The sequence below is a fragment of the Leptidea sinapis genome, chromosome 39 (genome assembly GCF_905404315.1).
Source record: "Leptidea sinapis chromosome 39, ilLepSina1.1, whole genome shotgun sequence".
Lineage (NCBI taxonomy): Eukaryota > Metazoa > Arthropoda > Insecta > Lepidoptera > Pieridae > Leptidea > Leptidea sinapis.
The window spans coordinates 5319057-5346402 of NC_066303.1; the positions used below are offsets into that span (position 1 = coordinate 5319057).

The window sequence follows — 27346 nt, forward strand, 5'->3', positions numbered from 1 at the left end:
TTTTTAAGTTTAGCGGCAGAAATGGAATATAAAAATCAAGTTCTAACATGCTATTCCTTTTTTATATGTTGGTACAAGTAAGTTTTTAATTAGTATGTTCACAGACTGCCATATTACTTATAATTACGATACAAAATATCTGTAATATTAAAATAAATTGACTTTTTAAAACGAATTTAAATAGCTTCATTTAATTTGTAAAATTTGTATTCACTATTATCTTGCTAAAATTATAATCACTTGCATTTATTGTTCTTGTAGGTGTGTTTGCCATTACTCGGAAGCATTCAGGCCTTCGACTTCGTCTTGTGCAAAAAGTTTAACCTTCCCTCTTGGTGAACAAGTACTATTTGTCATCTTATGAATTTTACAATATTTTAAATGATTTCGTTGTCCACAACAACTCAAAAAACCAAAAAAACCACACCCATTAACAGAACACACGGTAAGAAATGAAGTAAATAAACAGCATTTTTATAATGAAGGCCTTAGAAATTTTATTTTGTAGAAATTATTTTTCTGTTGTTTGACATAAAAATATATTGAGTATTCTTCTTAAATAAGCCTATCAGCATATTTATATTCAGCAAAATCAGCCCGCAGCGAATAAATAATTGGGTGAAACATTGAAGTATCTGAAGTTACGATACACAAAGTAAAGTTACGCCTCACATAATATTGACTTGTACAAAACATTGTAAGATTTCATAACAAATTTACAACTTTATTGCTAACGCAAAGTATGTTCAGTAATAACTTGGATCCTTAAGGATAACACATCCCTTTTCGAGAGTATATATTTAAAAAGTGAGAACTGAAGCTTACAAGATAGATGGGAGATTTCACTAGTGGAAGGCTCCTTTGCACAAGATGTCGTCTTTGTTATGGGTACCACAACGGCGCCTATTTCAGCCGTGAAGCAGTTATTGTGTTACGGTCTGAAGTGTGCCGTAGCTAGTGAAATAACTGGGCAAATGAGACTTAACATCATAAGTCGCAAGGTGACGAGCGCAATTGTAGCACCGCTCAGAATTTTTGGGTTTCTCAAGAATCCAGAGTGACACTGCATTGTAATAGGCATATCTATTACCATCAACTGAACGTCCTACTAGTTTCATACCTAACTGTGATAAATTAAAATTGCCTTGGGGATATTAACTGTCTGCGATAAATATTATTTTATATTATTATTATTCTTATGAGTTAATAATGCCACTTAAAATCAGTCAAAAACGTCCGTTACAATTAAGATACCTGTACATTTTGTAACATTCCCTGCCTAAGTTGTATTTGGGTCACTAAAAATCAAAGCATTCATTACAGAAAATTCTAGAAAAATATGCCTTACATCTTCAACCTAAATAAAAAATAGGTCATCCGATTGAAATTGAGACAAAACGCTTGCACCATGGCTGGACAACATAGGAGTAAGCGAGATGGATACATCTTGATCCGTTCACCGTATAATTGAGTCGTCGCATTATTTTACTCATTAGTATAATGAGGTTATGCTTGCAGGTATTCGGCAGATTGTGATGATGTTATTTAATTAACACTACCTTCTGCTTTATGGCTTTCCATGTCTGTGTAGTAATTTTAACTGACATTACTTGGTCGTAGTTAGGCAGAAAGGTCTCAAACCGCACTTTTTGTATGAAAATAAGGGACGAGATGAGCAGGACGACCAGCTGATAGTATGAATGCAGTGCCGCTTTGAAATCCCAAAAATTCTGAGCGGCACTACAATTGTTTTCGTCTCTTTGAGACATAAGATGTTCATTTGCCCAGTAATCTCACTAGCTACCGTGCCCTTCAGACCGAGACACAGTTCTGCTTATACATTACTGCTGCACGGCAGAAATAGACGCCGTTGTGGTACCCATAAACTAGATGGCATCCTGTGCAAACGAGCCTCCCACAAAAAAAAACAATTTACTACTATTTTTTTTAATAATTCGTTTATAAAAGTATTTAAATGTAAATCATGCCATATTACAGATCATTTCATTGTATTATTAAATAATTATTTTTATTGTATTATTATTTTAATAATCTCTTAATGAATAAATTGAATTGAATCGAATTTGCAATCACAACTTATAATATTAAAAGACTTTCTTCTTTCATTTCATCACCACTGAATCCCGTTCAAATTCAAATATTTTTATTCGAAATAGGATTCAAAATCACTTATTGAACGTCAAAAACTACCACCCATTCAAAATAGACTGCCTCAGACCTGAGAAGAATGAGCGCAAAAAACTCAGCGGATTTTTTTTTAAATATAAAAATATGGATTACAATGAAATATCGTACAATAAACATTTATAATTATAGAGTTTGAGGGTGTTCGCTTCATTCCCAGTCTGTGGTGTCATTAAGAAATTCATTTATGCTATAGTAACCTTTCCCACACAAACGTTTTTTAATAATTCTTTTAAATTTCGTAACACATTTATTTTGTTCCTTGCATTATTTTGTAGATTATGATTATTTTATAGCGATAGATATGACTGTACAATATTATATATTTTTATTGAAAAGAGCGCAAAAAAAAAGAATGCTGGGAGAGTTTCCTGCGCCGTTTCTTCACTCTCAGAGCGCCATTTGTTTACGAAGCGGTAGTAGTATCTAGTATATTAGAAATGATATCAAAAAGAATTCTAAAGGTATCAATTTTGAGAAAATAAATGCCTTTTATGCCTTTATTAATGAGTCGTTTTACAAAGTATTAGAACAACAGGAGACAATGTTATCACGTAAAGAGGCCAACCATTAGAGAATCCATCTTTAATTCCAAGCACTAATGAATGGTAAATAGAAAAAAATCTAAAAGCTCAAGCCGGGAAAGCTCACAATTTTTCAGGTCGGGCCGAACGCTTTTTCTTGTTTTACGTCGAAGCGAATTTTTATCAAAGCTTAGCCTTTTAAGGCTTTAAAGGATGTCAAGTTAGAAATTAATTTAAAGTGGAAAGCCTTTATACTGGCCTATAATTTTTGCATATTTTAATTTTTTAGCATATTATTTAAATGATACGATGTCACGAGACACGCAGGGCTATTGACTTGATGGTCCGTGACATGCTGCTCAATGACTCACGCTGATGGTTAGAATTCTCTAAGAGCCATAAGATCAGAATCAGAATCAGAATATCTTTAATCAATAAAATCTCGAGGATCACATTGAATCGTCACAAAATAAATAATTCTAATATACAAAAATACAAAGTTGTATTCATAATTACACTATTGTACTATGTTGTACAAAAACAAGTCATAGCTCTACACCGGTTTACAAGAACCTAAGGTATTGTCAAGTTGTCATTGCGAGATGGAGCGACATCTGGCCAAGCTTTCTTGGCATTTATAAAATCATCTATTCTATAATAGGCTTCCTTAATTAATTGTTTTTTAATATAAGATTTGAAATGACGAATTGATAGCTCTGTCACTTTTGATGGGAGTTTGTTATAGAAACGCACTGAGTTTCTCATGAAAGAATCGTTAATTTTTTGTAATCATTACCTAGAGACACTAGAAATTCAGTTTGGTTCGGTTGTGTCGGCGGCGCAATAGGTTGAATAGTTGACTCTTACCACTGAGCCCTCGGTTCGATCCTCGCCTACCACGTGCTTATGCGTTTTCGATTTTGGAACTCAATTGTACGTTTATTTAACGATATATATGGTCAAATCAAATCAAAAATATCTTTATTTCATAGATAATACATATTACACTTGAAGTATATCATATTTTTTCATAAAACTCATTCGGAAGGCAGTTTTCCTCAGAGAAGAATAAGCAAGAAACTCTAATATTGCTCTTTTCAAAACAGAATAAGTTGTTACAAGTTCTTATATGTAACTAGCTGACCTGACAGACGTTGTTTTGCGATATAAATTATATATGTAAACCTTCCTTAACTAAAATTAAGTTTATTTTCACTTCCTGAAAGATATAAAGATTCTAATTAGTTATTTTAAGCTATTTTTTCAATTGGTTTCTGAGCGACAGGAACACATAAAAGCAAAAACAAAATTTTTGTTTTTATTTATTTTTGTTCCGAGAATATTCATATCTATTTACCTTTTAAACCTCCTCTGGACTTCCACAAATAATTCAAGACCAATATTAGCAAAATCGGTCAAGCCGTTCTCTAGATTTAGCGAGACTAACGAACAGTAATTAATTTTTATATATATAGATACACTTCACAAATCATTTGAATTACAATATATGCAAAGTGACGCAACAAAAATACTCGGTCGGTAAGGCTCTTGTGAGATTTCCCTAGTAGGTACGCTTACTCCTTTTTCTTCCTGTGGTTTATATCGATTGAATTTATGTTATACTAGTTGCCCAGACAGACACGTATGTCCGAGTGATCCCATTATTTATGTTTCAATAATAAGTGACGATTACTCACAAAAATAATTCTATTTCGTATACTGAAATACTTTATAAACTTGATGGTGCTCATTCAAATGTTTTATGGTAAACAACTTTTTTTTTTGTTACTTGGCGCGTAAACAAGTAAACCTGATGTTTTTTTCAACGCGGGAGCAGGCAATATACAAACAAGGTTTTCAAGTTTAACATCGCAAATACTTAACACACTTATGTCTTTTATAAAGATTTTAAATAGCTTATCGTAATTCGACGAAAAGGACTGCAGTGGATTTCGCAACAACAAACTTAACGATTCAAGGAACTGACAAGGTGTGTCAATAGAAAAAATATTGAGTGATTTTTTTATGGTAATAAGGGACGGAACGAGCAGGACGTTCAGCTGATGGTAATTGATACACCCTGCCCATTACAATGCAGTACCGCTCAGGATTCTTGAAAAAACCCAAAAATTTTGAGTGGCTCTACAATTGCGCACGTCGCCCTTGAGACCGTAATCTAGCTGACATCCTGTGCAAAGGAGCCTCTCACATTTAGATTTGAAGTAACATCAGATATCTAGTTGGTGAACATTTATTTACTATCGTTTCATACATTACATTCCTACCTACGCGGAACCTACCTACAAGGAACGGAAAATGACGGAAATATGATACTCATATATTTTAATTTAAAAAAACAGCAGTTCATTATATATATGTGAATAATTATATATATATAAAAAGGTAATGGAAGGGTTTTCGCATAATATGGCGTATAGCTAAATAAAATACACCATATTTACGCGTTGTTTCATCCCCGCCATTCCAATTCCAACCAAATCAGTAGTTAGTCGCACGTGGTGTATAAGTTAGACGTGAAGTGAATGTTAAGTGCGTCTAAGTTACTTCTTGTAACTTATATAAAACACGCATTAATGCACGCAACACATACAGTAATAACCTCGCAATCATTTACAATGTGTTAGTTATACAAAAAGGTAAAAGAGAATAAATTTCTCCCAAGACTGGTACTTGAAGTTATGGAATTAATTGAATTATTGCGTAAAAGTTACATTTTTATTATTATTTCAAGAATCCTGAGAGGCACTGCATTGTTATGGGCAGGGCGTATCAATTACCATCAGCTGAACGTCCTGCTCGTCTCGTCCCTTATTTTCATAAAAAATACCAACGGATACCCTTTCATTAAAACGCTTCTGTCCGTCCACCTGTCTCATGCTCTCTGTGTCCTCTGCTGACGCATGCTGTATCTCATAGACAACATACATACTCTTTCCCGTAGGGGTAGGCAGAGACCACTTCTTTCCACTTGCTACGATCCTTAGATACTTGTTTCGCTTCGTCCACTTTCATTATTCCTTTCATACATGCTCTTCGGTTTAGGGTACTCTTAACCTGGCCTTTTGTCAAGACGTCCCTGATTTGATCTCGAAATGTCCGCCTAGGTCTACCCCTTCCAACACTTTCATTCAGACTAGCCAATCATTCGTCAATCGTTCTTCATTCATTTTCTGGACATGGGCCAAACCATCTCAGCAAACCTTTTTCAGTATTTGTCACAACATCATCTTTCAGACCACAACGTTTCCTTATCTCACTATTTCTTATCCTTTCACTCAGTTTAACTCCTATCATACTTCTCAACGCTCTCATCTCAGCTGCATTTATCCTGCATTCATGTTTCTTCTGCCATACCCAACATTCAATTCCGTTCATGAGTCATAAACAACAAATGTAATATTATACTTAAAATTTCGACAGAGAGTGTATTACTATAGCCCCTATAACTACAAAAAATAAGGCCATCAATAAATGGTTGTCATGAAAAAAGCCATAAATTTGGTAACAATTATAAAGGTTTTTTGAAAAGAGTACGAAACAGCTCATTTTACATGCTTTTTACTAGCTTCATCTGTATGTATGTTTGTTTGTAACCGACTCATTTTGCTGCGATTTTGACCCACTTTAAACGGCCAGATTTCGTTCAAACTTCGTAGATTTGTCGAAGATCGATGACAATATATTAATTTGATAAAATTATTAAAAAGTTTTTTTATACGAAATGAAGTTGTTCCTGATTAATATTCTAAAGTTATACTTAATAATAAAAGTCCGTTATTCAAATACATTTCTCACAGAAATAATAAAAGGTGGTACAAAGAAGCGTTAAGAAACAATATTGTTCTGTGAATTAAAAATAGGAAATGAAAATGTATCGCGAAGGAAAATGATCAACATTGTCAGCAGGGGTGAGCGGGTCCTTTGATAAAACAAAACCTGCAAAATAATCTCGAGGAAAGTGCATTGTTCCGACTTACAAAGAGTTAAAGATGAAATAGTTTAAAACAAGCCGATCTGGCTTTGAGGCGGGGTCATGTTATATGTATGAGGCTGAGCCGAGGAGTCGCCAACTGGACTAGGTTTGTTTTGTGAAACTATGTAGCTGACGGTAGAGTAGCTTCACCAGAGATGGACTTATATTAGTTTTCGTTACATATATATGAGACGACCCATATAGTCCAATGGTTAGTGACCCTACCTACTGAGCTAGAGACTTAAGAATGATTATGGATGTCGTTGATGTTTGTATTTATGTTTAAGTAAGTAAATTGTTTTTAATATATTGTTGTCTTGTGCCCATAGCACAGGCTATGCCTAGTTTTGGGCAAGATAAGTTGTGTGTGTCATTAATTTCATTACATTTGAAGATTTATTTAGAATTGTGTATTATTTTTTCATACCCGATTCTTTGATAAGTATTTTTAACGTAAGTCTTAGAAAACCAGGATGAAATCGGGGTAGGAAGGAGAACGTGGAGCCTCTGTTTAGGATGAACGTAACGCGCGCGATTTTAGGAATTTGCTTCTTAAATAAAATACTTTAAAAAGTATTTTATTTAATTATTAGTAAGTTTGCAGTCTCACAGCTCTGCAAAGGTCTCGTAAAATCGGCATAAGTAAAATAATAATAAAAATTTAAGTTTTACGCGAAAACCTAATATAAAAATATATTTAATACATGCGTTTTAATCCTTTAAAATGTGTTTTATTGAGCGCAGCTGCGCGGAGCTCCCACCGGGTGACTCCAATTGATTTCTATGTTAAATTGTTCTCGGCCATTTCTGGACCGATTTTAAAAAATTTTAAACTCATAGAAAGCTTTCGAAATTTTCTAGGTTATTGTTAAGACAGAATTTAGAATTTCGACTTGATTCAATTATTATAAGTAAAACAAACAGACGACCTAATAAGGCGATTTTATTATTTAGTTTATTTATTATTAAGTCGGCTGAGAGACCGACAGACAAACGAGAAGACGAACAAGAGATTTTGTCTTATTAGGATAAAGAACCCTTACATTATAAATCGAACTCATCAATGTATTCAAATTATCTGCGTCATCATAACATGGCGACCATTATCTGTTATAGAGCCTTCAGCTAACGCCGGTAGACGTATTTACCATAAGCTATTTCAGTTACTGATTTTACAATGGCGTCCCACAGAAATATATTCCGGTATATCCTTTGCCTTATACCTGGATCAAAGGACATTAATAAATGCTTTTAGCCCTAAAGGATAATGGATCTCCAAAATTTTACGTTTTATGAGTCGTGGATTCTAACCCATTTACTATTCTACCCAATAAAACTGAATACAAACCCAGAAGTGAGGGTTATCACTTTAAAAAATCATAAAAATTAAGATGAAAATAAAATAATTATAAAAAAAGAGTATTTAGGGTAGGGTCACCGTTATCATTTAGGAGTATGAAAAATAGATGTTGGCTGAAAATAAAATTTCAAATAAATCGGTTTACCCCTTTCAGAGGAGTTTGATAACAAACACCGCGACATGAGAATTTTATTTATTAGATTTAGATATGGAATATTAGAAGGCTTATTTTCGTGTGTATATAGTTAGGAAGACGTGTGAACTAGTCTCCTAAAAGTTTATTTATATCCAGCAGACCAATCACAGCATCAAAAGAGGTTATCGGACCGAGCATAAACAATTTCACATACTAGAACGTAAATGTTATGCGACAGTCAATAGTTCGGGAGCAATTCGCTAAGTGCTTGTATATTTGCATTTTATGTTACCCGTGACGTCATCAGTATTGATCTCCCAACCACTGGCGCTATAGTAAGATTATATTATCCCATGAATGTACAGTTCAATTACCTACTTCCCACTAAATACCAAAACTGGTGTTCATAAGTTCTGTAATTAATATTTTTAAACGCGATAACCCCTAATAAAATTGATGAACGCCGGTTGCACGCATGAAAAAATGTCACGTTACGTCTGAGCTCAGCGAGGCAACAAGCGATAGAGAAATCGGCTTGTTCTTAGATATGAAAACGCGTTATTAGACTGCCGCGTTAGTTTATTTTAACACCCCATTCTATTATTATGATTTAACATTTATATTGAAAAAAATATGTGAAATGGCGCGAACGTGTAAAAAGATCGAAGTTACCAACATAATAAAAGCGTTGCAATTTCAAAAAATCGAATATTAAAATATAATATTTGTAACAATATTTACTAAGAATAATTAATGGTAGCAATTTTGGCGGGTTATAAAAACCCCGATAATAAGTATTGACACACTTTTTACACAAGTTATCTTGCCCCAAATTAGGAATATATAGCCTGTGTTATGGGTTGCAAGACAACGATATATTTAATACAATATACTTACTACAGAAATACATATAAACATCCATGACTCGGAGACAAACACCGGGATTCGAACCCGGGACCTCTAGCTTAGTAGGTAGGATCGCTAACTACTCGGCTATACAGGTTGTCAAGTAAACGAAATTTGCCCATGGCTATCTGAAGAAGGATTAGTCATGTTATTTTAGTGAAATGACAAAGTAGAGGACAGTTAGCACGGCCGCATCAGGTACCAGGATTACAGAATCTGCATTGCGCTACAGAGGTGCGGATGACACAACGTTAATTAGCTCAGCAGATGTCTAACTGAACCAGCCTCGACTTAGACTGGGCTTAGATGGATGGAAGCCTCTGTTTGAGATATTGAAACTGGAAAACTAATCGGATGACCTCAATATACATTACATAGCTAGTCTTGCCATAAATACTGAAACAAAGAAAAAAAAATTCAATTGGAAACAACATTTATTACTTTTACTGTGCTAGTTTAATACATAAATATAAAACAATTTAAAATATAAAAGCTTATTCAAACTGGTCTCCATTTGCTGCAATACAGTCCTTTAAACGTTGAGGCCAGTTATCAATAGAAGCATGCCCTCTTTCCATGGGAAAATTATTTACTGCCAATCGTACGGATTGTTTAAGGGACTCCAAATTATTATGGCGTTTAGAGCAAGCCGTACTTTTTTTTTTATGGAATAGGAGGACAAACGAGCGTACGGGTCACTTGTTGTTAAGTGATCACCGCCGCCCACAGTCTCTTGCAGCACCATCACAGGAGCGTTGCCGGCCTTTAAGGAAGGTGTACGCGCTTTTTTTGAAGGTACCCATGTCGTATCGTCCCGGAAACACCGCACATGGAAGCTCATTCCACAGCTTTGTAGTACGAGGGAGAAAGCTCCTATAAAACCGCACTGTGGAGGACCGCCACACATCCAGATGGTAGGGATGATATCCTAGCTTGTGTAACATTGAAATAATTAATAAAATACAAAATACTTACTGATGATATGTGATCCCAGTGTCTTTATTATTTTGCACGCCTCAAGCCACCTGTCAAGGTCACACGATTTCCACTCTTCAAACTGCATTTTTTTTTCTATTACTCTTACACATTATAAAAAGCATATCAATATAAAGCTGAGACACTAATGAATAATCCTGATACTTTTTTTTAGTTGTCGAATACGTATTAATATAAAAAAAAGTTCAATAAAAAAAAATCATGGACGTCCGTGGTCTTATTAGTCTGTGGTTCAAAAAAATGGCGTGGTAATGTTCAAAAAAAAAGTACCCATGTCGTATCGTCCCTGAAACACCGCACAAGGAAGCTCATTCCACAGCTTTGTAGTGCGTGGTAGAAAGCTCCTTGAAAACCGCACTGTGGTGGACCGCCACACATCCAGATGGTGAGGATGATATCCTAACTTGTGGCGTGTCGTGCGAAGGTGGAATTCGGCGGCAGGAATCAGGTTAAACAGCTCTTCGGAACACTCCCCGTGATAAATGCGGTAGAAGACACACAATGAAGCGACGTCTATACGCAACGCCAAGTAATCCAGCCGTTCACAGAGCACTGGGTCCCCGACAATTCGAGCTGCTCCGCGTTGCACGCAGTCAAATGGATCGAGCTGATACTGGGGTGCGCCAGACCAGAGATGACAGCAATACTCCATGTGTGGCCGGACCTGCGCTTTGTAGAGCTGTAGTATGTGGGCCGGCTTGAAGTATTGCCGTGCTCTATTAATGACGCCCAGTTTCTTTGAAGCCAATTTGGCTTTGCCTTCCAGATGACCACGAAATTGGCAATCGCTCGAGATTTCGAGACCCAGTATTCCGATACTAGGCGCGGCTTTAAGAGAAGTGTTCTCGAAGAGCGGTGATACGACAAATGGGGCTTTTTTAGTGGTAAACGCGCAAACTTGAGTCTTCTGGGGGTTAAATTGGACAAGGTTCAATTTTCCCCATTCCGCGACCTTCTCAAGAGAGGACTCGATAGAAGACACAAGTTTCTCCCGGCACTGGTCGACGATTTCCCGAGAGAGACCTGCATGGCCAGTGTATACGGCATCACCAGTGCTATCGTCTGCATAGCAATGAATGTTGGAGGTGTCCAACATATCATTGATATGCAGAAGAAACAGCGTACTCTCTGAAACTGACCATAACTCATAATAGCGGATTAAGATCGGGACAAGACGACGACCAATCTTCAGCTCTGGGGAAGTCTAAAATGTATAATATAATATAATTTTGACACACATTTTTTTTACCCAAATTATCTTACTCCAAATTAGGCATATAGCCTATGTTATGGGTTGCAAGACAACGATATATTTAATGCAATATACTTACTTAAACATACATAAATACATTTAAACATCCATGACTTGGAAACAAACATCCATATTCATCATATAAATGCTTGCACCTACCGGTATTCGAACCCGGGACCTCTAGCTTAGCAGGTAGGATAGCTAACCACTTGACTACATGTCGCTAGGTTATGTTATATGTGAATCGATTCCAACCAAGACTGCATAGACAGAGCTTTATGACCCGGTTGATTATCTAAAAGGACCATATTTGGCAATTGAACATGGTTGTTAAGGGGTCACTACCTTCTCAAGAATTGTATCTTGATACACTTGTGCCGATGTTTTAATACCTTTTTCACAAAAGTATGGATTAGTCACTCTTTCATAGCTTATATCCCTCCAAACTATCATTGAAGTCGGATAGTGCCCAATTTGCACACTGTCGACTAATTTGGGTAGCTTCCTTAGAGCTTTGAGCATAAATGCGATCATTTTGTTTAGTAAAATATTGCTCACTGGTAAAAGTTTTCTCATCTGTAAACAATTTTTTTTCTTCGTCATCCCTTTGCGTACCGCTTCAATTGTTGTTTCGATTTTACCACCCTATTCTTTGTAAAATTATCTCTTATAGGCTGCAAGTCCTAAGTTATCATTTAAAATGCGCGACATGGTTCTAGGTGCTATGTTCGTAAATAAAATCTTTTGCTTTCGGGCAGGATTTCTTCGAATTCTTTCCCTTACAGCTTTGACCACATTTTTCGTACGAACGCTACGTGGACGGTCAGATCTTTTCCTGTCACAAACAGACGAGCTCTCATTGTACCTATTAATAGTCCGGTACACAAACATTTTACTAATACCAAGCGTATGGAGAGTTTTTAAAAATGGCATTTGGCTCCATACCTACTTTGTGTAACGAAATCACAGCGATTCGGTTCTCTTTATCACCCCGCTTCATTTTTATATCGCAACATATGAGTTTGCTCATTTTGGCGTACAATGTATTGGCGCCAATGAGCATACCCAATGAACAATCATATAAAAATGACAGATTCCAAATTCATTTGCAATATTTTGTATATTTTTAATTGTAACAGTATTTATGGCCGACTTCGTCATTATTATATTATCTATACTAGTCTTAGAACATTTATACGTCTAGATAGACTATGACAGCTGTGAAAAAGTCAAAAAAAAATTAGTTTAAAGTTGAACTCTATTTTGAGCAATGCACGCACACTAACACAAAGAGTCATATAAATCGCGAGTGTAAGACGTAGCTTGTCAGGCACACTAAAGTATTAAACTTGTTATCAGTTTCCTAACAGAAAGAGACTCTCTAGATAGAGTCTCGTATAAATTATCTAAAGATACAAGTTGACCAATGCCAATACTTCCTAGTCAATAAACGACCCCACTGAAATAATCTAACAAAACGATAATAGATGGCGCTATATATAATGTCTCTTTGTATATTCCTATGACAACACATCAATAAATTTCTTGTTTAATTCAACAAATACAATTTTAATTGTGAATAAAATCTAAAGGGACGAGACGTTCAGCTGATGGTAATTGATACGCCCTGCCCAACAATGCAGGCACTACAAGTACGCTCATCTCTTTGAGACATAGGATGTTAAGTCTCGTTTGGCCACTTATTTCAACAGCTACGGCATACTTCAGACCGAAACACAATAATGCTTACATATAGTATCAGGGCAAAATTAGGCCCCATTGTGGTATCCATAATCTAGCCGGCATCCAGTGCAATATCTGTTTGTTACCGTTTTAATCTATGTAATACTAACGTATAATTATAGTTGAAGCCAGCAGTAAATTTATTCTGAATAAACGCTCTTCCTTAGTAGAAGTGTTACTTGAACGAGCGCTACATACTCGATCGTGACATATAAGTCCCATTTATTAACCACAAAACATAGCGCTCGGCGCGTCTATGAAGTTTTCACTTCAAAAAGTAATATAAATAATATCTTAGAGCGTCGAACTAACAAGCTCTCGGACATCCGCTCTCTGTTGCTCGGTATCTTAAGATGACCGCCCACCCGACACTAAACTGGAGTAAAATAAAGGGTATTCGTTGAGGCCACGAACGTTTTCCGCACACATTGTCTGCCAATGAATATGTAAATAGCACGAGGGCCTATATAACATAATAACTGTATTTAAATTCGTCCCAGTATTCGATGTTAGAAGCTCATTTACATTTTATAAGTCCCTCGTTTTGAGACTATTATATGGTCGTGGTATATGTCACATTATATGGGACGGGTAAGTAGGATGCAGAAGAAACATATTTTTAATGCCACTTAATATCTATAATTATATTATTATTCTTATAAATATTACCTATATTTTAAATTCTTTTGTTAAAAAAAATAGTAATTGCACGGCCAACATTATGTAATCCGCCATCTTGAATATTCTTATACACTGACCTGTATAAATACCACTGGACAGGCTGTTCCATATGTTTGACAGCAAATTTTTTGTGCCTATTTAAAGCGCCACTCGCGAGCGTCCAGAGAACTAAATTTGACGTTTAATGCAAATGGCTTCGAGAGAAGCGTCCTGTACTCTGAAGTATTTAGGCATTTTGAATTAATTTTGTTCGTGGAATCTTAAAAACTTATGGAATCAACGTAATAAAGGACACTATTTTTTTTTTGTAAATATTTTCCCACTACCTACCGATGTTTGCTTAGCTGACGTTATCATCACTAGTTTTAGTACCGCAGACTGTCGCGATGGCCAACAGCGCCAGAATGGCGAATATCAAACAGGCACAAAAGCACTTTGACAGCCACCAGTCCAGTAGTAAATAGTAGAGGTCAGAGAGAGCATAAGTCAGATACATTGTCATAATTACAATTGTGTAACTATAGCGGTAGGTATATGAGATGCAACTGACAGAAACATGAACCAAGGGATGGACAGTGGATTCGAAATAAAACGGTTCCCGTAGATTAAATTTCGGTTTTAAAACAATCAAAAGAATTATTTTAATGCTTGACACACTATTATGTACAATGTAATAATTATGAGTACGGTGGGTTCGTCCTTTTGCTATAAAAACGGCGCTAATATCACTTTTTATGTATGGGTTATCGTAATTTTACTAAAATTTATGGAACGAAATCTTGAAAATTATTTACTACAATACAGTTTGCTTTTTATTTAAGCCAATTTATTAATTGTAATTATTTTTCAAAGCAGCATGTCAAATAGTTCGTACAAACAGTAATGGCCGTTCCCAAAATTCAGTCTATCTCTTACTTGAGATAACGTAACTATCGTTGCCTTTTCTGTACCAATAAACTTATCGACGGTAGCTCACCTTATCCGTACACGCTGTCTGTCAATGGGACGACGTATAGCTTACCGGCGATATGGAAATTGCAATTCACGCGTCCCAATATATGGCGATAAGAATAACTTATCGGGTATATTGGGACAGCTTCAGATTGTTGACAGCTAATTACTGACCTAATACCAAGTAATACCAAGCGTATGGAGAGTTTTCAAAATTGCATTTGGCTTCATACCTACTTAGTGTAATGCAATCACAGTGATTCGGTTCTCTTTATCACCCCACACCATTTTAATATCGCAAAATATTGTACAATGTATTGGCGCCAAAATGAGAAAACTCAATGAACAATCATATCAAAATGACAGATTCCAAATTCAAATGTTTAAAATTTTGTTTATTTTTAATTGTAACAGTAATTATGGCCAGACTAAGTATATTAAGATAACACATAGCATTAAATATACATACAGTCGAAGCTAATATAAAACGTATAAAAGTATAGAGAACTGTTTTGTCTTTTCCAATGTATATAAATAGATATTCAGGGTTAATACAAAGTCGTAAATAAAAATATCGTTTACGAGAACTCCGTACATAAAATTCGGCCGTTATTCGTACTCGGAGTTTCGTCGCAGCCTTGAATAGAGACTGACTCGCGGCAACATTAATTCAATGAGAATTTCAATTAAATCTGTCTTTTGAACCAATCTCACCGGAATAAAACTATTTCAAATGAATTACTCCTTTATGGTTTAACTCACTATTCAGTCTTTAGGAGGTTAACTCGACTCTTTTTATATGGAAGAGGAAGAAAACAGAGCGTACGGGTCACCTGATGTTAAGTGATCACCGCCGCCCGCTCACAAGATAAAGCCGGCTCTATAGTAAAAAATTGCGCAAGGTATCAAAGAAGTATGGCAGGAATGGACCCACATAATTAAAAAATTAACGAATCATCTTACATAGACAAGTTGATATAAATTATAATTAAGTTATAAAAAATTTATAAAGATTCTAGCTTATGGGAGTCAAAAGAAAGAAAATATTAAAATTGGTTACAAAATGAGTTGTTGTGCAAAAATTTAACGCTATGCCATAGAGACATTGTTGTGATGACAATTATTGACACCACTTGTCAGTTGTCATTTTATTAAATCTTATTTTATTTATTCGTTTTGAACCTCATTTTAAAGAGCTAAAGTTCACTTTGTTTTTTTTTTAAAAACCCCAGTAAGAAATAATTTACATACATTCATAAACACATACTTACACACTTACATACATTACACAAAACATCACCACACTCGCCGGCGAGTGTGTTATTTTAAATTTTTTTTCTTTCATCTTCATTTTCATTCTCTCTCCTTCCCACAAGCACACAGCCGGTCCGAGGTTCGAGTCTCCTTAGGGTCTCCTAAGGAGACTCTAACCGCGACTGTTGTTGCGTAGTCTTTGCGGCCTCCACGGCCCATGTCCTATGTCCTATAAAGGCCTTCAGGGCCAACAGCCGTTTTTAATAACGTATCTCTGGTTACGGATAAATTGCTGTCACCGTTTAATAACAAGATCTTATCTATCCATAGTTATGTCCAGTATAGTTATAGTCCAATGCTCAATGTCGATTATTGAAATGTAAGTAAGCGTAAAAGGATAGATTTGTCTTACCTCTAGTAATTTAAACTAAGGATAGATAGGTTATTTAAAACGGCCGTTAATTAATACAGTCATTTATTTTATGAACAACGAACATGAACATGAGATACCTACCTGTAAAGATTCTTTCAACTAGGTAATAACAATTTTAAGTACTTACGTTCATTTTACTAAAGACCTGAATAGCAAGGTATATATAAAGTTATAACATATTTTATTTTATGAAATGCTCACATAATGCCTCTATTTATTTACGGTATGTGTAGATTGATGCATCACTATACTCAATAACTCTTGTGTTTATAAGTATTAATTTACTTTTTTGACTTACTCGTGTAAGCCTTTCAGTTTTTGACATTTGAGTATTTTTGTCGCGTCACTTTGCATATATTGTAATTGAAATGAATTTTGTAAAACAATTAAAATGTAAGTCTTGACTTAAAAGAGTGGCAATGAGTTTCTTGCTGCTTCTTCTCATTAGCTCAACCCTTTACGAAGTAGCGGTAAATTCAATAAGAAACAATTTTTTTTGACATTCATATGTGTCATTTCCGTGACCTACGTGAACAAAGTGTTTTTGAATTTGAATTTGACCTGAATAGCAAGGTTTATACAATAATTTAATTATAAACATTTATAATGAGCAGATTCATAATAGTAAGCAATTATAATATATCGGTAACAATAACATGTACCCGCACGTCTTGGTATAATCTAATATATAAAATTCTCATGTCGCGGTGTTTGTAGTTAAACTGCTTCGAATCGGCTTGACCGATTCTCATGAAATTTTGAGTGCATATTGGGTAGGTCTGAGAATCGGACAACATCTATTTTTCATCCCCCTAAATGTTAAGGGTGGTCCACGCCAAATTTTTTTTGACATGTTTATTTAAATTTGTTTGATTATGAGTCAAAATTAAAAAATACATACAACTTCAAATTTTCACCCATCTACGATCAACAGTTACTTTTGTGTCGCGATTTTAATTTCGGCAATACAACGTTTGCTGGGTCAGCTTGTATTAATAATAAAAATTAGGCACTTAATTATTATAGTTTGTTTTATTTATATCTTTTTTCTCCCAATTTTTTAGATATACTTACCACCAAATCTCATCCTTATTTCCCTACATCTCACAATTTGTGTGCATAATTCCTACATAATTAGATATATCTTATTAATAATACATAATGGGAACGAAGTTCTAGTTTGTTTCTGACAATACTTCTAAAATTGCTTTTATTTTAATATTTATGTAAAAATATTTTGGAACCTTTAATAAAACTAAATATATTTTTAACAATAGTAGTTACTCAATGGGTCACCTGGGGACTGCTGAAAATCAGCGCTGTGTTGGTATTATTCCAATGCAGCATGATGCTGAGTCAGTTCCTTTTGATAACAATAACTGCTGCACAGTACTTTTAAATTAAGATAATCACTAAAATATTATGCATACATTTGTTTTTTTTTATCATTTGTATATTTTTATGCTATAAGTTTTTAATTATTATTTTTTACCTCTGTAAGTCTTATTTAGTTGTATTATTCTGTGTGGTTTGTGTTTGTTATTAATAAAGTTTTCATTCATTCATTCATTCATTCATTTGCTTTATCTATACTTAATATTATAAAGCTGCAGTGTTTGTTTGTTTGTTTGTTTGTTTGTTTGAACGCGCTAATCTCTGGTACTACTGGTCCGATTTGAATGATTCTTTCAGTGTTGGGTAGTCCATTTATCGAGGAAGGCTATGTTTTTTTTTTCAAAATTAGGGATCCGTAATAAAATTGCTATTTTGTAACACAAGGTGTAAAATCTAAAACCTATTTTTGCGTGCGCTGCAAAAACTATTGACAATAGAACAAAATGATGTACAGGCTATAATATAGGCAATATTTTATTACTTATAAAACTATCGCGTGAATTATACTTTATATGGCAAAACAACGTTTGCCGGGTCAGCTAGTTGTTAATACATGCAAACTCGCCATTCTTCTTTGAGACGCGGTTTGACAAAAATATTTTGGATGTACGTTGAGATAGTCACGATCATTTACTTAAAGACTAATAAAAATATAGACTTGAAGTCACGGACGAGAAAAAAAAGGACTCCGCGCCGTGATATTAGCAAGTGAAGCACCGTTATGCTTGTGTGTGTGCGGTTACGAACGATACTAGTTACAAAATTTTTTCTCCCTTAAATGATCATATATGGCCACAAATACTTATATAGTATCGTATTTACACTTTTTCACAACGCACGACGGAATTTCTAAAATATTTTATTGAGCCGCAAACTGATCTGTCACAGACGACGACAATTCTCATAATGGCCGCCTATCGGCCTGTAGTAGTGTAAGTGTGTGCGTGGGGCTATCTATTTACACGTTAATCGGCTTGTTTTGGTGCTACACTGTTATGTAAGGTGACACGGAGTCCTTATTTACTGGAAAAAACTATTGATGAAATATAAATTATTGATAGATATATACCGCTTGTTTTTATGTATGTTGGTGTGTCACGTCTGAGGTACTACTAGATACATAGGATAATAATTATATACGACTTGAAAACTTCCTTTGTTAATATGAAGTCGATTGACCTTGCCTTTTTTTTATATATAAAGGGGTAAACGAGCTTATGGGATGGGAAGTGGAAAAACTGACCATAGACTTCCGCAAAACCATACATTGAAAGTTGCGTTGCCGGCCTTTAATGTGGGCTATGTTGTCAGATTAAAGATCCCGTCATATCGGTTCGGGAATACAGTAGCTGGTAATTGATTCACAATGTGGCTGCGCAAAGGAAAAAGCTTCTTGCAAAACGCGCTGTTTTAGAATGCCAGACGAAGGTACTATGGTCAATAATAATAGTTATTTATGCAACTGTTGTGTAATAAGGGGTATTAAAACACGAATGTGGGTTTATAATAGTATCACATGAATGTTTTAATACCTAGTTATCAACAGTTGCATACAAGACTTTATCTACACCCAGAATATGAATCCTCTAAAAGATTCTGAAACAGTTAGCTTACTGCTAACATTAAAACAGACAGTCGTAGTACTCGTAGTAACCTAATATCATCCATTACTGATTTTATATAAATAAACTAAGTATCAATGAAATAATTATTTATTTTTGTAGTAATTTACATTTTGTATTGTGCAATTATTAAAATTCACTTGAATATTATGTTCTTTTGCAGCGTTTTAAATATCCGGCGGTGTGCTGTCAAAACTTGAATCGCTCATTTTTTCAAGAAAAATGGCGGGGTTTCGAATAACCTACTTTTTTTTTACGGCGTGCCACTTTATGGTAGTGTGGAACGCGTTAACGAAAATGTTCTTTTTTTGAAATTCATACAGATACCACACATCGAGCAATAAGTATCACCCTCTGTTGCCCCTGTTCCGGGGCGTAAATACGTAACTGTATTTCCTCCTCTCAAAAAAAAAGAGCATGGGTGACCTTCCTCGCCCTCTGGTGCCCTCCAATTTGCCCTGCACGACAAGGCGCTCGATGGATTCACTCTCGCGCCGGGAGTCATGCGAAATAAATTCATTATGCCGCATACTTAACACACTATTTGCATGTGAGTTTGAAAGCAGAACCTAGCAGAAATGTGTCTGTTCCTGATGCAATATATTGACATAATCATGTTGATTTAAATGAGTGGCAACGATTGCCACTTCTCTTCAGTAAAGCTCAATCTTTGGTGGTGGTAAGTGTAGGAAGGAAAAAAAATCTTTTGACATTCATAAATGTCTCTTCGTACACCTGGATGAAAAAAGTGATTTTGATTTGATTTTAAATGTAATCTAGTCCGCGGTTCTGCAAAAAATAGATCTTAAAATTTTTGTCTGTTTGCCGTTGGTATAATTTGCATTTGCGGACGCTGATCTCAGAAACGGCTTAACTTATTTATATATATCATTGATATATTTTAGCAATCTTATCTTAATATTAATTAATTGTTTTTTTTTATTCTAATCAGTAAAAAAGCAAAAGAGTTAAGTTGGTATAAAAAAATTATATGTATAATCTATAATTTTGTCGAAATAGCTTAAATATAATACATTAACCGTAACATGTGATGCCGGGATGTTTATTTTATATGTTTGTCTTTGGTTTCGGTTGATTTTCCAAAATATTGGACTAATTTTGATGGTATTTTCATGGACATGTACCTACATATTTATTATGATTTTACTAAGCAAAGGTCCGCTTTTCCGTTCAATACAATTATCAATGGAAATCCAAGCGCTGGTATTTCAAAGGATTAGACTCGCTATCCAATGCGGAATGCTGTCATTATTCTTGATACACAAGTAGTGATACTTTTTCCATCATTAAGTAACAAAATAAATATACAGGTTGTTAAGTTGTAAATAAATATATTCCCACATGAACAAAAAACTTTAAGTTATCAGATTGCCATGTAAGCGAAATCTAATTTCATACTGATAATTTTATTTTTCTTAAATGATAGTACTATTTATATAATTTGTAACGTATCCAATCCTATTGGAGGCCGTCAAAAGAGTAGGGTTTTTTTTCAGGATTTTTTTTATGACAGTAAGTCCGTTCAGCTGATGGTAATTGATACGCCCTGCTCATTATAATGCAGTGCCACTCAGGATTCTTGAAAAACTCTAAAATTCTGAACGTCAATTGTAGACAATTGCGCTCGTCACCGTGAGATATAAGATAGATTCGATGCTTTCTGGAGAATAACAACTAATATTATAAATACACATGAAGTACCTAGTCTGTTAGTTGATCATATGTTGTCAGACAAGATAATTTAAGTATTTTATATCGAGATATTTGTTAGAGTTCCCGGGATCGGATAAATGTATCGCGGACAGAAGTTAGGAAATACTGACACAAAACATTTAAAAGTAGAGTTTGCATTATCAAAATGAAAGGTAGTCTATAATGGTATGGTGGCCCTACCGTGATATGCAAATGTTTCAGTCCATAATTAAAGCAATGAATACCGAGGTACAGCCACGACTTATATCTATATTTCAGCAATGCCAATCATTCCTTCAACCTCCAAGTTAGAAAATCTCTCTGGTTTTCCCGCTGGATCTTTGCTACATCTAGATAAACTCTACTCTCCACATAATTTCCCGCGAAAACTGAATGCCTTATTTATTGTTGTAAAAGGCAGTAGACGATACGTTAATGTGACCGTACCATAATAAAAAGCCGAGCCTATGTTCTAGCCTTTTATCACAGACACAAAAATTCGCAGTGGTTTTCTTTTAGTTGTGTAGAAGTACTGCAAGATGTTTTTCTTTGGTGGGGTGAAAATCAAGTTGAAATCTTAAATTAGTACTGTTATGAGGTTAAAATTATATTTTACAAAACAAAATTTTGATTTAACTGAGTTTGATTCGTAAGGAAAGATAGAAGAAATCTTTGAAATTCAATTAACAAAATCAAGATATTTTACGATTAATTCTTAATTTGTATGTTTATTTTAAGATTTAAAATCTACATTTTTTAGAGATGCAAACATCCTTAATCTCGAGATATGCATTAAAATATTTTAATCTGCCAAATATATTTGTAGCATTAAGGAAGTGAGCGATAAAGTTATGAATAGAACGTCACAATTTAATTTATAAATTTATTTAGGAAAATACTTACAATTGAAATTAGTCCCACCTTCCTGCACAATCCACGAACACTTTTCACATCACATCGACATCGATATATTCCAAAACACAACGCGCGCGGAGAGACATGCGTTCGTCGCGACGGCTAAAGTCACACTAAAGCTCTGAAAGCTCTCACCCGGGGGCGTGCCTGTGTGTGTGTGTAGGCCGTAGGGTAGCGGTACGTCTGTGTGTTACAGTTTTGGTAAGACAAGCCTGAATGTAAAGACAACCAGAGTTTATGACCTATATTATTATCTTATTGGATTTTTTTGACTCCGTAGTAAATCAACCCCGGTTAGCTTTGACCCGCCTTCTTCAACTTTCGCACTGCTACAAGGGTTATTTTCTTATTTTATTTTCTCATACACAAGCAAGTTGTTTACTAGCAATGTCAGCTTACCGAATCATTGAAAAGATTTTCTCAACAATGCTAACAAATAACAACAGACCAGATTATCATTAATTACATTTTATAAATCTCAATTTTGTCTTATATGTATTTTAGTACTACAATTATTTATGTTTTTTCTCCTAAACGTCACATTATTAGGTCACAAAGTGTACTATGTTCAAATGTGTGCTATGTTCAAATAGGACATAACTGTAACTGAGTCGACTCCAGTTTTCGAAGACCACAGATCATTTAGTATTTCTTTTTTTTTTCTTCTGTATTTAATAGTAACCTAATACTTGTTTTCATTTATTTATTTTGTTTGAATAAGTGGCAAAGTTTAACTTCCGAAATAAATAAATTTTCATTTCATTTGATATTATCGTATGGAAGGAAGTCACTGGAAGGGAGTCGAATACCTGTGAGTGATTTAAGTGGATTTGCTAGAAACTGTGATAATCATAACGTTAGCACCAGGAACTGACACAAACTTATAATGCCTACTACTTGGCTAAGTCGAGTTAGTAAGTCTTTTACAACAAAATCCTAGAAAATATTCAAGACCAAATGTATTACGAAATACAAAAGAATTGTTAAAAAACGTTTGTGTGGTAAAGGTTACTATAACATAAATGACTTTCTTAATGATACCACAGATTTTGAATGGAACGACCGCCCTCAGGCTATTAAATGATAAGTTTAACTGTGCGATATTACTTTGTAATGATATTTTTTTTTAAAACAAAGAAGCCCATGAGTAGATGTGCACGTTCTTCTTGGTCTGAGGTATACTTTTTGGAATGAGTGGTAGTTTTTAACTTTCAATAAGTGATATTACATCTCATTTTGAATAAAAATATTTAAATTTGAATTTTGTATACTAACGACCGATCCAAATATACTATCTACTGATAGAGATAAATTACTACCCTCTACTGTCAGTAATTAGCTGTCAATAATCTGAAGCTGTCCCAATATACCCGATAAGTCATTCTTATCGCCTTATATTGGGACTCGTGAATTGCAATTTCCATACAAACTTTATATCGCTGGTAAGCTATACGTCGTCCCATTGACAGACAGAATGCACGGATAAGGTGAGTTACCGTCGATAAGCTTATTGGGACAGAAAAGTCAACGATAGTTACGATTTTTATCTCAAGTAAGAGATAGGCTGAATATTGGGAACGGCCGTACATGAGTGGCTAAAGAAAACTAAAGATCTCTGTAAATTTCAAATGTAGAGATGATGTTTAAACAGTTCAGGCATTATCTATAAATAAATTTAAATGTTTTATAAAAAAAAGGCTCTGTCGTAAATCCTATTACTTCACTGCTGAATATCTAAATGATCGGACAGCCTGGGACTAGATTATGATTATTTTATAGCGATAGAAATGACTGTACAATATTGTATATTTTTGTTGAAAAGAGCGCAAAAAAAGAATGCTGGGAGAGTTTCTTGCGCCGCTTCTTCTCTCTCATAGCGCCATTTGTTTCCGAAGCGGTAGTAGTATCTAGTATATTAGAAATGACACCAAAAAGAATTCTAAAGGAATCAATTTTGAGAAAATAAATGCCTTTTATGCCTTTTATTAGTCATTAGATTTAGTTACTGCACCTGCTTTTGACTGGTTACATTTAAGGATAGTTAAAGCTATCCATAGAGGTGGGCAGGAGTCAAATATGAGTAGCCCTCTTTGACCTTTTCAAATTTAAAAGAATACCTAGCCAAAATTGACCATAGTAAACCATCCAATTGAGATTATTCCATGAAAGACCTGAATACATGAATGAAATGACACTGAAAACACAAACGAGGAGCTGTTTAACCTGATTCCTGCCGCCGAATTCCACCTCCGCACGACACGCCACAAATTAGGATATCATAACCACCATCTGGATGTGTGGCGGCCATTTTGAAATTAATCCTTTATATTGTAACTGTAACATAGACAAAGTTTTTATATCTTTTTATTTTATGGAATAGGAGGACAAACGAGCGTACGGGTCATCTGGTGTTAAGTGATCTACGCCGCCCACATTCTCTTGCAACACCAGAGGAATCAAACGAGCGTTGCCGGCCTTTAAGGAGGGTGCACGCGCTTTTTTTGAAGTCGTATCGTCCCAGAAACACCGCACAAGTTCATTCCACAGCTTTGTAGTACGTGGAAGAAAGCTCCTTGAAAACCGCACTGTGGAGAACCACCAAATTAGCAATCAAACGATCTTGTGGGACACTCCTTGAATATTAAAATGATCTTTTAATTTGAACTCGAACTAAAATAACTCGAATTAATATTATTCACAGGATGCCGGCTAGATTATACGTACCACAACGGCTCCTATTTCTGCCGTGAAGCAGTTATGTGTAAGCATTATTGTGTTTCGGTCTGAAGGGCGCCATAGCTAGTGAAATTACTGGGCAAATGAGATTTAACATCTTATGTCTCAAGGTGACATGCGCAATTGTAGAGCCACTCAAAATTTTTGGGGTTTTTCAAGAATCCTAAGCGGCATTGCATTGTAATGGGCAGGGCGTATCAATAACCATTAACTGAACAAACAAATTGTTTCTTAGTGGGAATTGCTTCCGGAAAATGAATAATAACAAATAAAGGCAAACACTTCGGTTTAATTACATCACCCGATAACTTACCATTGAAAAATGGTTATTGAGTACTAACGACCCTTATAGCTTAGTGCTTAGTGATACTGTCTATTCAGCTAGAGGTCCGGGCTTAATTCCGGTAGGAGTCAACATTTATATGAATGAATGAAATGAATATAGTTGTGTGTTTTCGAGTATAGATTGTATTAAATATATCGTTGTCCCCATACTACCTACATACAGGCTGTACCTAGTTTGGGGCATAATAGTTTGTGTAAAATTGCGCCTTATGGATGGGGAAATATTTTGGGGAAATTTAGCTGCACACAAATTTCGCTTAGAATATCTTATGACTTACGTACGGTTCTCGTTTATGTTTCAATTGACACATAGTTTACCAGTGGGAGGCTCCTTTGCACAGGAAGCTGGCTAGATTATGGGTGTCAAAGCGGCGCCTATTTCTGCCGTGAAGCAGTCAAATTCAAATTCAAATGCAAAATCACTTTATTAATGTAGGTCACGGAAATGACACTTACGAATGTCAAAAAATAAAAGCCATGTGTAAAAATTACCGTGTTTCGGTCTGAAGGGCGCCGAAGCTAGTGAAATTACTGGGCAAATGAGACTTGACATCTTATGTCTCAAGGTGACGAGCGCAATTGTAGTGCCGCTCAAAATTTTTGGGTTTTTCAAGAATCCTGAGCGGCACTGCATTGTACTGGGTGGGGCGTATCAATTACCATCAGCTGAGCGTCCTGCTCGTCTCGTCCCTAATTTTCATAAAAAAAGATCTATCGACTAGGAGTGTAAAGTGAAATATATAATTTTATAAATATAGCTTGATATATTTAGATTAAGGATTGGTATCCGCTGTGCTCCAACTGGATACCGCAGACGTCACAAAGTGCGGCACACAAGCATCTAATAGTTGCCGTAATAGAAAAGTTGTCAGGTCGTGCGGTATCTAGTTGGAGCGCAGCGGAGACCAATCCTTAATCTAAGGTGATATAACTATTTTATGAAGATGACACGGGTAACACTGTCCTCTGTCAGTAGAAGAAGCATTGTTTGCATATTTTCTTGATTCATTTCCACACCCAAAGAATAGAAGATGCTGCGATCAACTTAGGTTCTTAGTGTACCAAATGATGACGTCATACATACAATCTTAAAAACAAAATATCGTTGTTCACGAAGATACACTTGGCCTCTTGTTGTTTTTATCTTCTTTATCATTTAAAGGTATTATTTTTCGATTTTTTATCCGATAAGATAAATAAGCGTTTGAGGTTTCTTAAACTTCGTGTTAGGTGATCACAGCCGCCCGCATTCAAATCAAATCAAAATCACTTCATAGGTCACGGAAATGACACTTATGAATATCAAAATTTTTTTTTTCTTCTTGAATCTACTGCTACTACGTAAAGTGTCGAGGTAATGAGAAGAAGTAGCAATTAACTCATTGCCACTCTTTTAAATCAAGATTTATGTTTTGATTGTTTTACAAATAATTTCAATTACAATATGATATGTAAAGTGATGCAACAAACATACTCTTGCAAAACCAAATTATTCACGGAATGTTGGTATCCTTTTAGAATGGTGTACGTGCACATAAAGGCACCCCTGTCGCATCTTCCTGGAAAACATACACATGAAAGCTAATTCCATAACCTGGTACTGCGAGAAAGTTCCTTGAAAACCGCACTGTACAGGAATGCCACACATCCATATAGTGGGGATGATATTCTAATTAGTAGAGTGTCATGCGAAGTTGGTAGAGTTATTTAAGCAATAATTTATTTCATTCTATTTATTTTATTTAAAACATTTTTTTATGAAAATAAGGGACAAGACGAGCAGGACGCAGTGCCGCTGAGGATTCTTGAAAAACCCAAAAATTCTCAGCGGCACTACAATTGCGCTCGTCACCATGAGATGTTAAGTCTAAATTGTCCAGCAATTTCACTAGCTACGACGCCGTTCACACCGAAACATAATAATGTTTACACATTACTGCTTCACGGTAGAAATAGGCGCCGTTGTGATACCTGTAATCTAGCCGGCTTCCTGTGAACCTCGCACTGTGGATATAATTGGATGGATTTAAGACGTTTGCAATGGAATTTAACTTAGATTCACAAAATCATCACAATTTTTAATTTTTCTAGAGCACTAGGACTGTCCGGTCAGCAACAGTATATTAAACTAAGGGGCAATATATTGTAATTGTTGTAAATATGCAAATGGTTTTATAAAAAGAAT

The 27346-nt window shown here is 35.1% G+C and overlaps 1 protein-coding gene across 1 annotated transcript in view; it reads right to left on the reverse strand.

Annotated features, from left to right (window-relative positions):
* LOC126976199 (T cell receptor beta variable 29-1-like) overlaps positions 1–22192 on the reverse strand; it is a 430134-nt gene extending 407942 nt beyond the window's left edge. Inside the window, exon 1 of the mRNA XM_050824453.1 lies at positions 22069–22192. The gene's annotated coding sequence lies outside the window, so the exon portion shown is untranslated. The remainder of the gene's footprint in view (positions 1–22068) is intronic.
* Between the last annotated feature and the right edge of the window lie 5154 nt (positions 22193–27346).